The sequence below is a fragment of the Aegilops tauschii genome, chromosome 1 (genome assembly GCF_002575655.3).
Source record: "Aegilops tauschii subsp. strangulata cultivar AL8/78 chromosome 1, Aet v6.0, whole genome shotgun sequence".
Classification (NCBI taxonomy): Eukaryota; Viridiplantae; Streptophyta; class Magnoliopsida; order Poales; family Poaceae; genus Aegilops; species Aegilops tauschii.
Genome location: NC_053035.3, coordinates 171,176,622 through 171,189,619, shown reverse-complemented (window position 1 = coordinate 171,189,619; position 12,998 = coordinate 171,176,622). Strand labels below are relative to the sequence as shown.

Here is a 12,998-nt window from a genome sequence, read left to right as displayed (position 1 = left end):
CAAGGATTTACTTACCCTAGTAGATGATTCAGCTCCCCCTGCAACTGCTGCACGTCTAGTCTGCTTTACAACCCGAAACTGGTCAACATCCTAAGAAAATAAAAAACATGGGCATGGGAAAAAAAATTATTATATGACCCAAACAAAACCAAAATAAGGTGCTTGTGTCATCAGCATGCCACTTACCTCAACTTCGTCTCCCTGCTGAACACTATGCGCAGGTCGTGGCTGGCGATTAGAGCACGCTTCGAGTTCCGGTGAAGGGACTGACTTCCAGAACCTGATTAAGCAACCAAAAAAACATGAAAAAAGGACATTAGCATACATGGATAAGTTGAAAACAACTCAAAAACATGGAAAAAGTGAAAAAATACATCTTCATTGCCATCCGCATCTCCTCCTATTATAACCATTTTTACCCTGCGGGGGAAATACAAGAAAACAAAACATAGTTAGAAGATGCGCAAACAAACTAGAAAACATAAAAGGTTGCTTTGATCCACAGACCTCTACACATAAGCAGGACACCTAGTGCAAAAAACTGTAAAACATGTGGACAGCCAACTACTATAGTGATGCAGCCAACTGGGCAGTCAACCTTGTGCAACTAGACAGCATATAAGCCAACTAAGCTTAACTGTGTCAAGTAATAACTAGGCAAAAAATAGTTAACAGGCAACCAGCTAAGTATGATAACTTGTGCAATTGGGACAAACAAAAAATGCATAGCCAACAAGAATATATCTGGCAAAACAATTGGGTATACTATATTGGAAAATTGGCAAGCATTGTTACTAATTTGCACAAATATGGGTCCCTAGTTGCACACATCAGGGGAAAACACATGAACAACCACATTCACAACAAGACTGGCAGATTGGGTAGACTATATTGGAAAATTGGCAAGCATTGGTACTAATTTGCACAATCAAGGGGCCCTAGTTGCACACAGCAGGGGAAAAACACACGAATGACTAAATCCAGCACAAAGGCTGGCAGAAAAATCAGTAGACTATATTGGAAAATTGGCAACCATTGGTACTAATTTTCACAAGTGATGGTCCCTATTTGCACACAGCGGGAGAAAACACGTGAACCACCACATCCACCACAAGGCTGGCAGATTGGGTAGACTATATTGGAAAACTGCAAGCATTGGTGCTAAATTGCATAAACAAGGGTCCCTAGTTGCACACAGCAGGGGGAAAACACACGAACCACCAGATCCATCACAAAGGCTGGCAGCTTGGATAGAGTGTACTGGGAAATTGGCAAGCATAGGTACTAATTTGCACAGGTAATGGTCCCTAGTTGCACACAACAGGGGAAAACACATGAATCAGGAGGTCCACCACAAGGCTGGCAGATTGGCTATATTATCTCAAATATTGTCTACAACTGCTCCTAATTTGCACGCAAGGGGCAACCTAGTTGCACACCGTGGGGGGGGGGGAACACACATAAAAAACACCAGATCCACCACGAGGCTACAATCCACAGACGAGTCTTTATTTCCGGGGACCACTCCTCCTCCCTGAACCACTCATCCCGTAGGCATCCCGTACATACATGCACAAACTCTCCCCTACTGCAATGCAAAAACGACGGGATAAGCACAACCCTAGCCCACCCCTACCAATCCGGCTGTTTCCCAAATGGAGTAGTCCGCGGGGGTGACCTCAACCTCGCCGGAAAATGAGCACATCCTGACCCCGACCGCGACCTCGAGTTCGACCTCTACCTCGACCTCCCTGATACCAACCGTGACCTCATCGGAAAACATGCGACCTCACCAGAAAAAGGAGGGCGGGCAAGTGGAGAAACAAGCAGAAGAACGGGGAGCACGCGTAGGAGCAGTACATGTGTCGCCGCGAACGACGACCCTCGCAATGCGCCCCGCCGTCAACCACACCCTGGCGGATTTGGAACCGCCTCTACAGCACCACCCAACGGCGAATGCAAGGGGAAAAGAGGAATGGACCGTGAGAGGTGGGGGATGGACGGGATAATGGCATGAAATTCAAAACCGCCGCCCACTACGCACGACGGCTATCGCGCTGGGGAACTGCCTATCATCTATGACGTGTGGGTCCTGGGGAAGGGTTATCTGGCGCGGCGCGGCGCGATCGGACCAGGCGACCGGTCCACGCGGGGGTCCAAGCGGCGTGGCTCCACCACCCGACCAGGTAACACCTGGATACCCGCGCCGTCGATCGGAACGAGATCAAGGGGCTCTCGTTCGGCCGCTCGTTCTCTCCAGATAGTGCGCGTGCACTTTTTAGATTTTAGGTTTATTTTTCTTTCTACAAAAAATGAAGAGGAGGAGGAAGCGAATCAGTTTTGGTGACTCATAGGAAAGTTTGGATCGGCCACACAGCAGCCACAAAATAAAAGGATTGTGATAACATATATAGAAGGGAGAGGGCCGATCTGATCTAGTCTATCTATTTTTTAAAATTTGCGTGCAGAATTAAATAACGGTTGATTCGTGTATATTGGCTTGATTTGGTGGCTATTTGATTTGACTGAACAAAGTGGAGAGAGGGCCCACATTTTTGTACACATCCTTGCACTTATTTTTGGAGGGTTGCCTCAAAATTCTATTTTCTGGAGAAAGAAACAGTAAAAGGGAAGTGCAGATTTTGAGACTTGTTGACTATTTACAATATAGTTGTACTGCGCACGCATAAATCCACTTTTCAAACCAATAAAAATACTGATTGCGGTTTCACCAGGTGTTTGCACACGTGCTCGTTTGTCTGGTTATTACGACTGTGTGAATTTATTTGTGTCTTAGGCTCACGTCTCTAGCACGGTCTAGCCTAGGACCAGCGCTCGATCACTTTGAACGATTTTTTAGCTTGCATTAATTAACATGGTTGTAGGATTTATTTTTTCCACATATATAAAGCCAGCTCAGCTCCACATATTTCTACACCATGTATACATACGTTCACCTGGCAATCGCTTTACCCAACTTTTGGAGTTACTTAACACCGCTGGTTGCCGATCATTGCCTGCTTCATGGTAAGAACTTGTAAGACTTTGATTTTTGCTCTACTGTGAGCGTTTACCACCACATCCAAGTAGTTCATAGGAACATTATTCTTGGATTTTGTTTCTTGTTTCTACTAATCATGGCAGGTTCCAGAGTCGGTTGGGCTTCATCAATCATGGGAGACGTGCCATCACCTCAAAAAATACAGCCACCATCACAAGTGGTACAAAGATGTCCGAACACGCACAAACAGGTTCTTGTTTCCATGCCACCTTTTAATGGTCGTTTTAAGCCTGATTTATATATTAAATGGGAGTTCAAAATAAATGTTACATTTGCTTCCCATAATTTTTCTGAACATCAAAAAGTTAAAGGACACATCTAGCGAGCGCCTGGCCGCGTGCGAAGGTTAGCTAGCGGCCGACCAAAAATGAATACCACCTGGTCCCCTTGTCCTAAAAAAGAAACCTCGTTATTAAAGGAAACCCCGGAACACATTTAATTTGGATTTCACAAATTTTAAAAAGTCATAACTTTTAAACCGCGTGTCGGTATGAAGATCCGTTTTCAATGTTGGAACCCTTGCGATGTGCTGTTCGAAACAAGATCTCGCATGGGTATGTTTCGGTGATTTCTTTTTGTGCAACTTAATCCCCATTTGGTGCAACTGTCTAGGAGTCAATGCCCAAGTACATGATAGTGGATGTGCAACTTTTTCCTACTTGTGGACGTGCAATTTTCACTCATGCGAACAAATGTGGATGCATTTTATTCGGGTTTTCGTTTTTTCTAAAAAAAAGTCATAACTTTTGAGTTGAATATCGGAGTTAAGATCCGTTTTGACTGTCGGAACCCACACGACGTGTTCTTCAAGACTAGATCCCGCATGGTATAATTTTATTGTGTGCAATTTAATCCCCGTTAGGTGCAAGTGCCTAGTAGTCGATGTGCAATTATGTGAGAGTCGATGTGCAACTTTCTCCCTACCCATGGACGTGCAGTTTCACTGATGGCACCTCCACCCCCAACTTACCCCTAACAGTGAGATGTGCAACTTTGTTTGTTGCCCAGGCCAACTGCTTAGTAGTTATGTGCAACTTTCTCCTGCCTGTGGATGTGTGGATTGCACTATTTGTTGTCTCGGCCAACTGCCTAACAATGAACGTGCAACTTCGGATGCTTCCTCAGCCAACTATCTAACAGTGATGTGCAATTTTCCCCGTACCCCTTGAATGTGTAGTTTTCCTGCTAGGACCCCGTTCAAACCATGCTGGTAGTGAGATGACCCACTTTAGTGCCTCATCTGTATGCTTCTTTTCAGTAGGCCTAGATGTGCAGTTTTCACCTTCCAACTATTCCTGCCAGTGAGATGTGCGACTTCCTGTGTTGCCTCGGCCAACTGCCTAGCAAACTATGTGCAACTCTATATGTTACCCCTACCAACTCAAACTACACATACACAAGTAGAAAGATGAAGGAGCTGCACATCAACTACTAGATAGTTGGCTAGAACAACAGACTAAGTTGCACATATTGCTGGTAAGGTGGGTGGGCAAGGTGTGCATGGAAAATTACACATCCATGAGTAGTGAGGGGGTTGCACATCGACAACTAGATAGTCGGCTAAGGCAGTAAACTATTTGCACATCATAAAAAGTTGGTTGTTATGGTTGTTATGTTGCAACCTCATAGAAAGTTAGATCATGCAGCACTAAAAATTAGTTTTGAAAAAATTGCACCATGCAGCACTAAGTTGCACCATGCAGTAATAGAGTTGCGCCATATAGATCCAAAGCTGGCATCGAAAAAAATTCATCAAAATATACTCATACAGGATCTAGTTTCAGAGATATCGTCGTAAGGATTCCAACGGTGAAAACGGATCTGAATTTCGACACACGGTTCAAAAGATATGACTTTTTCAAAATTTAAAAACCCAAAATAAATGCACGTAGATCTGTTTTCTCTAAAGCAAAGTTACCAGTGTGAACGTATTTATTGTCACAGTGTACATACGCTAGCAGACAAACCTTTTTCCACATGCATGCGTCTGAGCCGGCCGCTTGATTAAGCGAACAGGCGCGCGCTCTGATAAGTAATTAGGAAAGTTAAGGCCGCGGTTCGTACTTTCACTTGTTTTGCTACTGTTTGGTGGAGTGAATATTGTCGGTTATACCCTGATTATGTACCTAATACTTGCGATTATTTAAAACTTGTCATGAGAGATAGATTCGTCGATGTTTATTATACTCGTGGCATGCTTAAAAAACTACAACATTTAAAACAAGGTAGTGACACCGTAACAAAATATTATGATGATTTACAAACTACCTTGTTGCACTCCTTTTTAGAGGAAACTGAAGATGATTTTATGGATAGATTTTGGGGCGGATTAAACCGTGATATTCAGGAGATACTAATTCATGAAGAGTGTTATCCTATGGACTATTTGTTTCGTCTTGCTTGCAAAGCTGAATAGGAAATAAAACGACTTGTTTCCCACAAGGAGAACAAACGCAAGAAGCACTTTCCAAGTGATGATACGGTTGTTCCTTCCACTGCTAGGCGTACTATGACAATCACATCCATTTGTGTCAGGACTACATCACCTCCACCATGTGACACATCACCTTCGAGAGTGCCTACATCATCTGAGTCGATCGTAATAGGTAATGACAAAGGTACCGATCTTCCACCTCCACATGAGTATGATGCATGCCTTATCAATTTAAATGCACCATGCAATGAGCTACCCACTGCTTTGATCACACCAGTTATTTTAGAGGACGATGTTGATGATTTGACTTTGCCATGTGATCAAACAATTTTGAGAGAACCCATTGAATTATATATTGATGCAAAAGAATCATGTGAATCAGGGAATAAATCATATTTGGATCAAATACGTTTGAAAATAATTGTGCCAATGTTTAATCGTTTTGATATGACCTCTAATCTTGGTGATGGTTCATCAATGTTGGGATGGTTTAATGATAAGCATTGTCAATCTTTTGATATGAATAAGAGCTTCACTTATATGTGCATGCCTTTGACTTCTTGTGATAATATATTGGCTTTATATTTCATGACTTTTGAAGGGTCCTCTTGTATAACCGTGTCACATGTGCCCCAACTGAGATCAGTAAAAATGGATGGCATATACATATACAAGTGTACACCTTGTCTCTTTTGTTAGCCACATTTCACACTAAGCAACGCCGAGGACGGCTTTGTTCTCAAGAAGGGGAGGATGATGAGGACATGGCTACCACAGTTGCACCCATATCCCCTGCAGTTTTACCTCTTGGAACAATTGCTAGAGCTCGCATATGCCAATTAGATTATCAGGTACTTTCGTTTCTTGGTAATGTCTCTAGTGTTCATGAGAACGTGATGCTGCCTAACTTAGATATATTTATGTTGCTTGCAATTGAAGGGCCTAGCACGAACAAGAAGGATGAACATTGGAGCATCGTCAAGCACGGAGATGAAGGTGCGTGCAAAGAGAACAAGAACGGAGGTTCAAGTGGAGATTTCCGGACTTTGAAGCCACCATGATGACATACAAGAAGATGGACGAAATATACAAGATGACCTTTCATAAATTTTGTCCATAGCTTATTATTGGTATTGCACTACCTTATTTTGGGCCAGACCCATGTAATCTATTTTTAGAGTCCATATTGTAGGGGAAGCGACTTAGGAGATGTTTTAGTCCCACCTTGCCTAGGGTGGACGAAATCCCCCCTCTTTTCCCTATAAATATAGCCCTTAAGGCATCGTTTAGACTTGGGTTTTATTTAGTTAAAAGTTAGCCATCGTTGCAACTTCGTGTACTTCGTTTGTGTCCAACGACCAGACCAAGACCACTTATGAAACCCAACTTTTCTCAATACTTCATCCATATTCGCAATATTCAGATTGCTTAATCATATTCTTGCTTGTTCTTCGATTGCCTGCAGGAATAGACCTTCGTGGTCAGGTTGATCGTGCTCCAGCGTGGTCAGTAACCTCTCGGAGTTGGTTTAGCGATTGCTAAGGCGCAACGTCGTTGCATGTTTGTAGTCGGATCGTCAAAGTCGTCTCCACCAAATCGATAGTTATCATCTCATCGAAAGATCGGGACCCTCGCCTCTATCAAGACGATTAACCTTTTCTGCTTCTCAATTGAGTGGTACTCAACACACTGATCAAATTCCTGTAGACTCGAATCTTCCTGCAGTCATGTAGTTCAGATCATGATTTTGCAAACCACTAATTTTCTTTTTGGCTGACGAGCTATTTTTAATACTCACCTCAGAAGCTATTCTCTTCCTTCTCTCTGCTTCTGCTGCTACCTGCATTTTGGTTTTATGAGAATTTGCTTGTCAAATAAGTCCATCACACTATTAATTTTTGAGTTACAAGGTAGCTCAATTTTTGGGGTTCTCACCCTCCTCACAGTTGCTATAATATCTCTAAATTGCGGTCTGCTGCTATTTTCTCCATCATTTAGGTGTCAAGAGAAGATTGCAATTCTGTTTTATAACACCAATGAGAGAATTCTTATTTCTTCAACATTTTTCTTAATAAAACACAACATCTATACAACCATGTCCCCTCCCCTCCCCACTGCTTATTTGAACAACAAGTTGGCATCATTTTGACTCAACTTGCCTTAAGGTTAAGTAAAAATTTCAGTTAATTTTTTATTGCATAATTAAGCATCTCTTCTTACTAACATTTTTGTCTCAAGCTAGCTACAAATTTCATGTTACTTTTTAACACAAAAGTGGACACATGACTGAAAATGTATCACAAACTTCCTCCCTAACTGAAGTTTTTCGTTTGTGTTCAAAATTCAGAGAAACATACATCAAGGTTGTTTGTTCTGGCACATACAAAAAATGATTATTTAGAGCAGTACAATGCATCATAGTTGGCACATAAATGTGTAGCAAGCAATAAACAAGTATAATTCAAAATAGAGGGGAGGAGCAGGACAATCTCGTCTGAACTTACATATTTCATCTTTGTGGACGACCATAGCGGTTGAGGAGGAAGAGGTCCGACCACCTTCTCTGAGGAGAGGCCGCTGCTTATTTTCTCTGTCCGGCGATCGTCTGAGCATCTCTCCTGGCTCCTGCAGCTGGGTCGCATCCTGTAGATCGTCCCCATCGTGCAGATCGAGGAGTGGTTTTTTTTTGTCGCCCGCAAGGCACAGACTTCTCTCAACAAAATAGAGGGGATTTGATGTCTCTTTCTCGGTGTGTCTCACTTACTGGTGGGACCTAAAATTCCTGTTGAGTCACTTACAGGCGGGCAGGACACTGTCGACGTGGATGCACTTTCCCCATTTCTTCTCCAATCCATAGCTAGCAATTCCTCGTCGGCGACACAAGCGTACCACCTGACCTCATCGGCGGGAGAAGCTCCACATTCCCCGACTGGAGACCAGCTGCTTCTTCGCTCGTGCGCCAATGAAAGGTGCTGCTATTGTCTTCATCGTTCCTTCTTCCTTATTGTGTTGTTGCCCTCTTCTTTGTTCCTCCACACTTAAACGAGGGTTTGAGTGAATGCGTGCGACCCCTCCTATGATCATCTCCAGATCAACGCAGCAACATCTTTTGGGGAAACGTGGTACTAGAGTTGGATTTGATTAATATGTAGTGTGCTCGATTCGTGGACAACAGGTAGCCAGCCGTTGTTCAGAAAACCATGTGCGTGTGTGTCCAGCTCATATGACTAAAATACAGCTGGGGATGAACTGAACGTTGGGTTTTTTATTTATTGTTCTGAGATGCACATTGCGTTTCTTGGGTTGGTGGAGCAGCTGTGCTGGGAGTGCACTAAGCATTGCATGCACCAGGACTGAATTACTCTGCCTATCCTAATTTGGCCTCATGCACCAAGACCTAACAGGATCAATCGTAGCATATCTTAGGCCAATGATTCAATTCCCTTGAAACTTTTTAAGAATCTATAACAAAGAGCTCACCATGACCATTACAGCATGCCACATGGACATGGTGATATGATGGGACCCTGGCTCTGGCTAGTTCCATTGTTCTTGACAAACAAACTTAAATTTCCTCCAAGAAAAGGTGCCAGATTTATCAATCTACAGCTCCCTCTTTTTTGTCCAAGGTTGACCAAGTATCAAGGTGCACACAGACATATGTTGAGGAAGAACATCACACAGTAAAAAATCTGTATGGCCACAAAATCCAAAAAAAAAAACTCTACTTGATCTTTTATAGTCACAAATTTCCCTTGCCATGAAAGTCTATGGTTCTGGATGTCCTGTCGGTGATAATTTAAGCGCATCAACCAAAGATTTACTCACCAAATTTATTTCTGAAGAATAGTCCAACATTGTAGCACAAGTAGTTGGTCCCACCTCCACTCTTGTGTAGATTTGAAACCATGAAATTGCCTGTGATGGTTCCTTCTCACTTTGGGACATCTCACCATCAAAGTAGTGTTTTGTCCTCATCGTAGTTCGAGAATCTGTATGAACAAATTATAGGGGGAAAATTGCACCGTAATGAACCTAGTGCTCTGATACCAACTGATGAGGGCACGACCTCAGACACGCCGCTGATTTGTCCCGACCTTTTATGATGCAACGAACTCCAAGATCCACGATAAAATCTCCCGATTACGCGAAGCAATACACGTAACCTGGAGATGGGGTTACAACGACTAACGGACAATCACTCGATACACGAGGAACCTCCCATCGTAGTAGACGTAACCAGCGTGCAACCCGTTGGTGACGACGGACCACGAGCCAAGTGCAGCTTTCACGCAGAAAATTTAGACAAAATAAATAACAACGACACCCAAATAGGGCCGCTTAATATTCGATACACATGTTGTCTAACCTGTAGAAAATAACCTAATCTCTTACAATGACCCACACCTAGACTTTATAGAAGTAGCTTTCCAAAACACACACGCACACATATTTTCTAAACTCTAGACTCTTTCTTAATTTAAACTAACATCAGGATCGGCACCTTGGTGGCCCCCATCCAATCTCCTTCAAACATGTGAGATCCCACGCAAGGAACTTCCTGATGCTGGTGGACTCTTCTGGTGGTCGACCCTAACAGAAGTAGCAGCAGTTCTAGTCTCTACTTCTTACATCTGAAACAATCTTTGGTTTTCTTCTAATTAACATACACGTGTTCACTTTCCAAATATCTCCACGTTGCATTTGTACTGGTCCTCTTGGAATCTCAAGAAAATAATGAACTTCACCACTTAATAACTTGTACGTTTGGGAGGCCTGAGTATGTTGTCTTCCTGATTTTTTTCTCTCGCTAATCGGCTTGCATGCATGCATCTGATCCATCTTTGCTTGATTTGTATCTAAGCCATGCAAGGCACCAACATGCATGCATGTAATTTTAACTATAGCTGCAACTTCCCCATGATACTTCTCACCAAAGCAAACCTATTTTTGTACGCACACATCTCTGTCCTCAAAACCATTGTCATGCGGAAAAGTTTGATGAACATTGAAACAACTAACAGGTACGGTATCATGTACAAGTTAGTTGTTCGTCATATTTTTCCCCTTCCCAATTGAAGTGTGACTCATATTTTCATTGTTTTCTTTTTTGTTTTCACAAACAGGGTATTCAGGATGATCCTTTTGAATTGTTCTACAAGCTGATACAGTCGCTCATTGAGGAACAGAAGAACACAATCAGAAAAATGGGCCTTGGTTCTTTGTTGGAATTAAAGTGTTCTTTTTATCCTATTGGAATATACCATTGGCTTGCATTCCATTTTGATACAGTCACAAGAACAATTAATCTTGAAAACGGTTTCTCATTCAACATCACACCCAATTCTATTCAGATTGTGTTAGGAATACCAATGGGCAGGAAATTCTTGACAAGAATTGTTCTATAGAAAATTACATTTTGGTTCATGGTATCATAAAGTGGGAAGGAAATTCTCCATCTGTGAAAGACTAGTGTTTAATGATAAAACCAAACATGCAAATTGATATGTGTACAAAGATATTCTTTCTTCTTGTGATGACTTCATTTCTGTGACTTCTTCACAATATTACAGTGCTGCATGATGCTAGACTGCCTTAGTGACTTTAGTCTATGCTCATTTGTTCTTGAATGGTTGACTGTTGAAATTGAAATATTCAAGTCAACACTAAGGAGTAGGAGATTGGATGCAGGTGGTTGCAATCTCTTATTAGTAGTAAGTATTTTTGCTAATACTTCTAATGCATCCAATTGACAACAGCCAACTTCACTTTTCCTTTTTTTACTGAATGGATTTCTACTGCATGCAGGCATCATATTTTGAATTTCTCAAAACTTCATAATTCATTGTTGGCTACCAAAATACCCAGGATTAGTCTATGGACTACAGATATAGTCAAATCATATATAGCTCTTGACTCAGAAGATTGTTCGTCTCAGTCATTTGGAAGATTAACTGTGAGTGAAGAAGCACCTACCATCATTACATTTTACATGTTGTATGATCTTTTTATTTTTTGAATTGCTACCACTTTTAGTAGTTCAACATTTTTTTCATGTGTTGTAACTTCATTCTTTTTTATCACTACTTTAATGAATGCACTTAAACAATTAAAGCACATATCTGCAACGCCATTTAGAAGTTATCACTTGCAAGATTCATCTTCTAATCTGTCTCCTTTTATATTTCTTTTTTCTTAACAATAGGACAAATTGAACCTGCAAGTAATGACCCAGAATTTCTTCCAAAGAATGACTGAGCATTCAATTCCAATTGTCAAGACATATGTAGATGATATGTTGCAAGTTCTTGTCGGCAACCAGGACTCCAACAAACACTTGCGTGTTGTTGCGCCTCCCAACAGGATCTCAGTTTTCTCTCAAGTAGACCTTTCTTCTATATTTGAGAATTTCTGCTTAGAAATACCAGTGCCGTAATTTGTTGATGAACCAGTACTTGAATCTGTCTTGAAAGTGATCATAACAAATATGGTGACCACATTCCTCGAAAGTGAGAATGGTACTGTCTTGTTAAGAGAAATGGGCTGACATTTACAAAGATCTTCTAGGTCCTAAAAGAATTGAACTTCCAGTTCAAAGACATGAAGAATACAAGTATGTTTGAGACATTGGTATGACAAAAGGTATAAGATATTTTTGTTTCTCATCCATATACTACATTTCTTTTCTCATCCATTTACTGATTTCTTTTATTTCCGGAAGGTGATTAAAGAGAAGAAAGATTGCTTCAGACGCCTATACCTGGATAGGAGTGCAGACAACATAGAGAAGTACAAGATGGCGAAGAAGGCCGCAAAGCGAGCTGTTGGTGAAGCAAGGGGTCGGGCATATGAGGACCTCTACCAACGGTTAGGCACGAAGGAAGGCAAAAGGGACATCTATAAGATGGCCAAGATCCGAGAGAGGAAGATGAGGGATATTGGCCAAGTCAAATGCACCAAGGACGAAGCAGGCCAACTCTTGGTGAACGACGAGGAGATTAAGCATAGATGGCGGGAGTACTTCGACAAGTTGTTCAATGGGGAGACTGAGAGTTCTACCATTGAACTGGACGACTCCTTTGATGAGACCAGCATGCGTTTTGTGCGGCGAATCCAGGAGTCTGAGGTGAAGGAGGCTTTAAAAAGGATGAATGGAGGCAAGGCGATGGGCCCTGATTGTATCCCCATTGAGGTGTGGAAAGGTCTTGGGGACATAGCGATAGTATGGCTAACCAAGCTTTTCAACCTCATTTTTCAGGCAAACAAGATGCCAGAAGAATGGAGACGGAGTATATTAGTACACATCTTCAAGAACAAGGGGGATGTTCAGAGTTGTACTAATTACCGTGGAATTAAGCTGATGAGCCATACAATGAAGCTATGGGAGAGATTCATTGAGCACAGCTTAAGAAGAATGACAAGTGTGACTAAAAATCAGTTTGGTTTCATGCCTGGGAGGTTGACCATGGAAGCCATTTTCCTGGTACGACAACTTATGGAGAG

General features: G+C 42.0%; 1 long non-coding RNA gene across 1 annotated transcript; it reads right to left on the bottom strand.

The window, feature by feature from the left end:
• Nucleotides 1-6,609: 6,609 nt before the first annotated feature.
• Nucleotides 6,610-8,106, bottom strand: LOC120974583 (uncharacterized). Its single transcript, XR_005769951.3, has 3 exons — nt 8,000-8,106; nt 7,294-7,335; nt 6,610-7,214 (listed from the first exon to the last, which is right to left on the bottom strand). It is a non-coding gene; the product is annotated as an uncharacterized lncRNA (long non-coding RNA).
• Between the last annotated feature and the right edge of the window lie 4,892 nt (nt 8,107-12,998).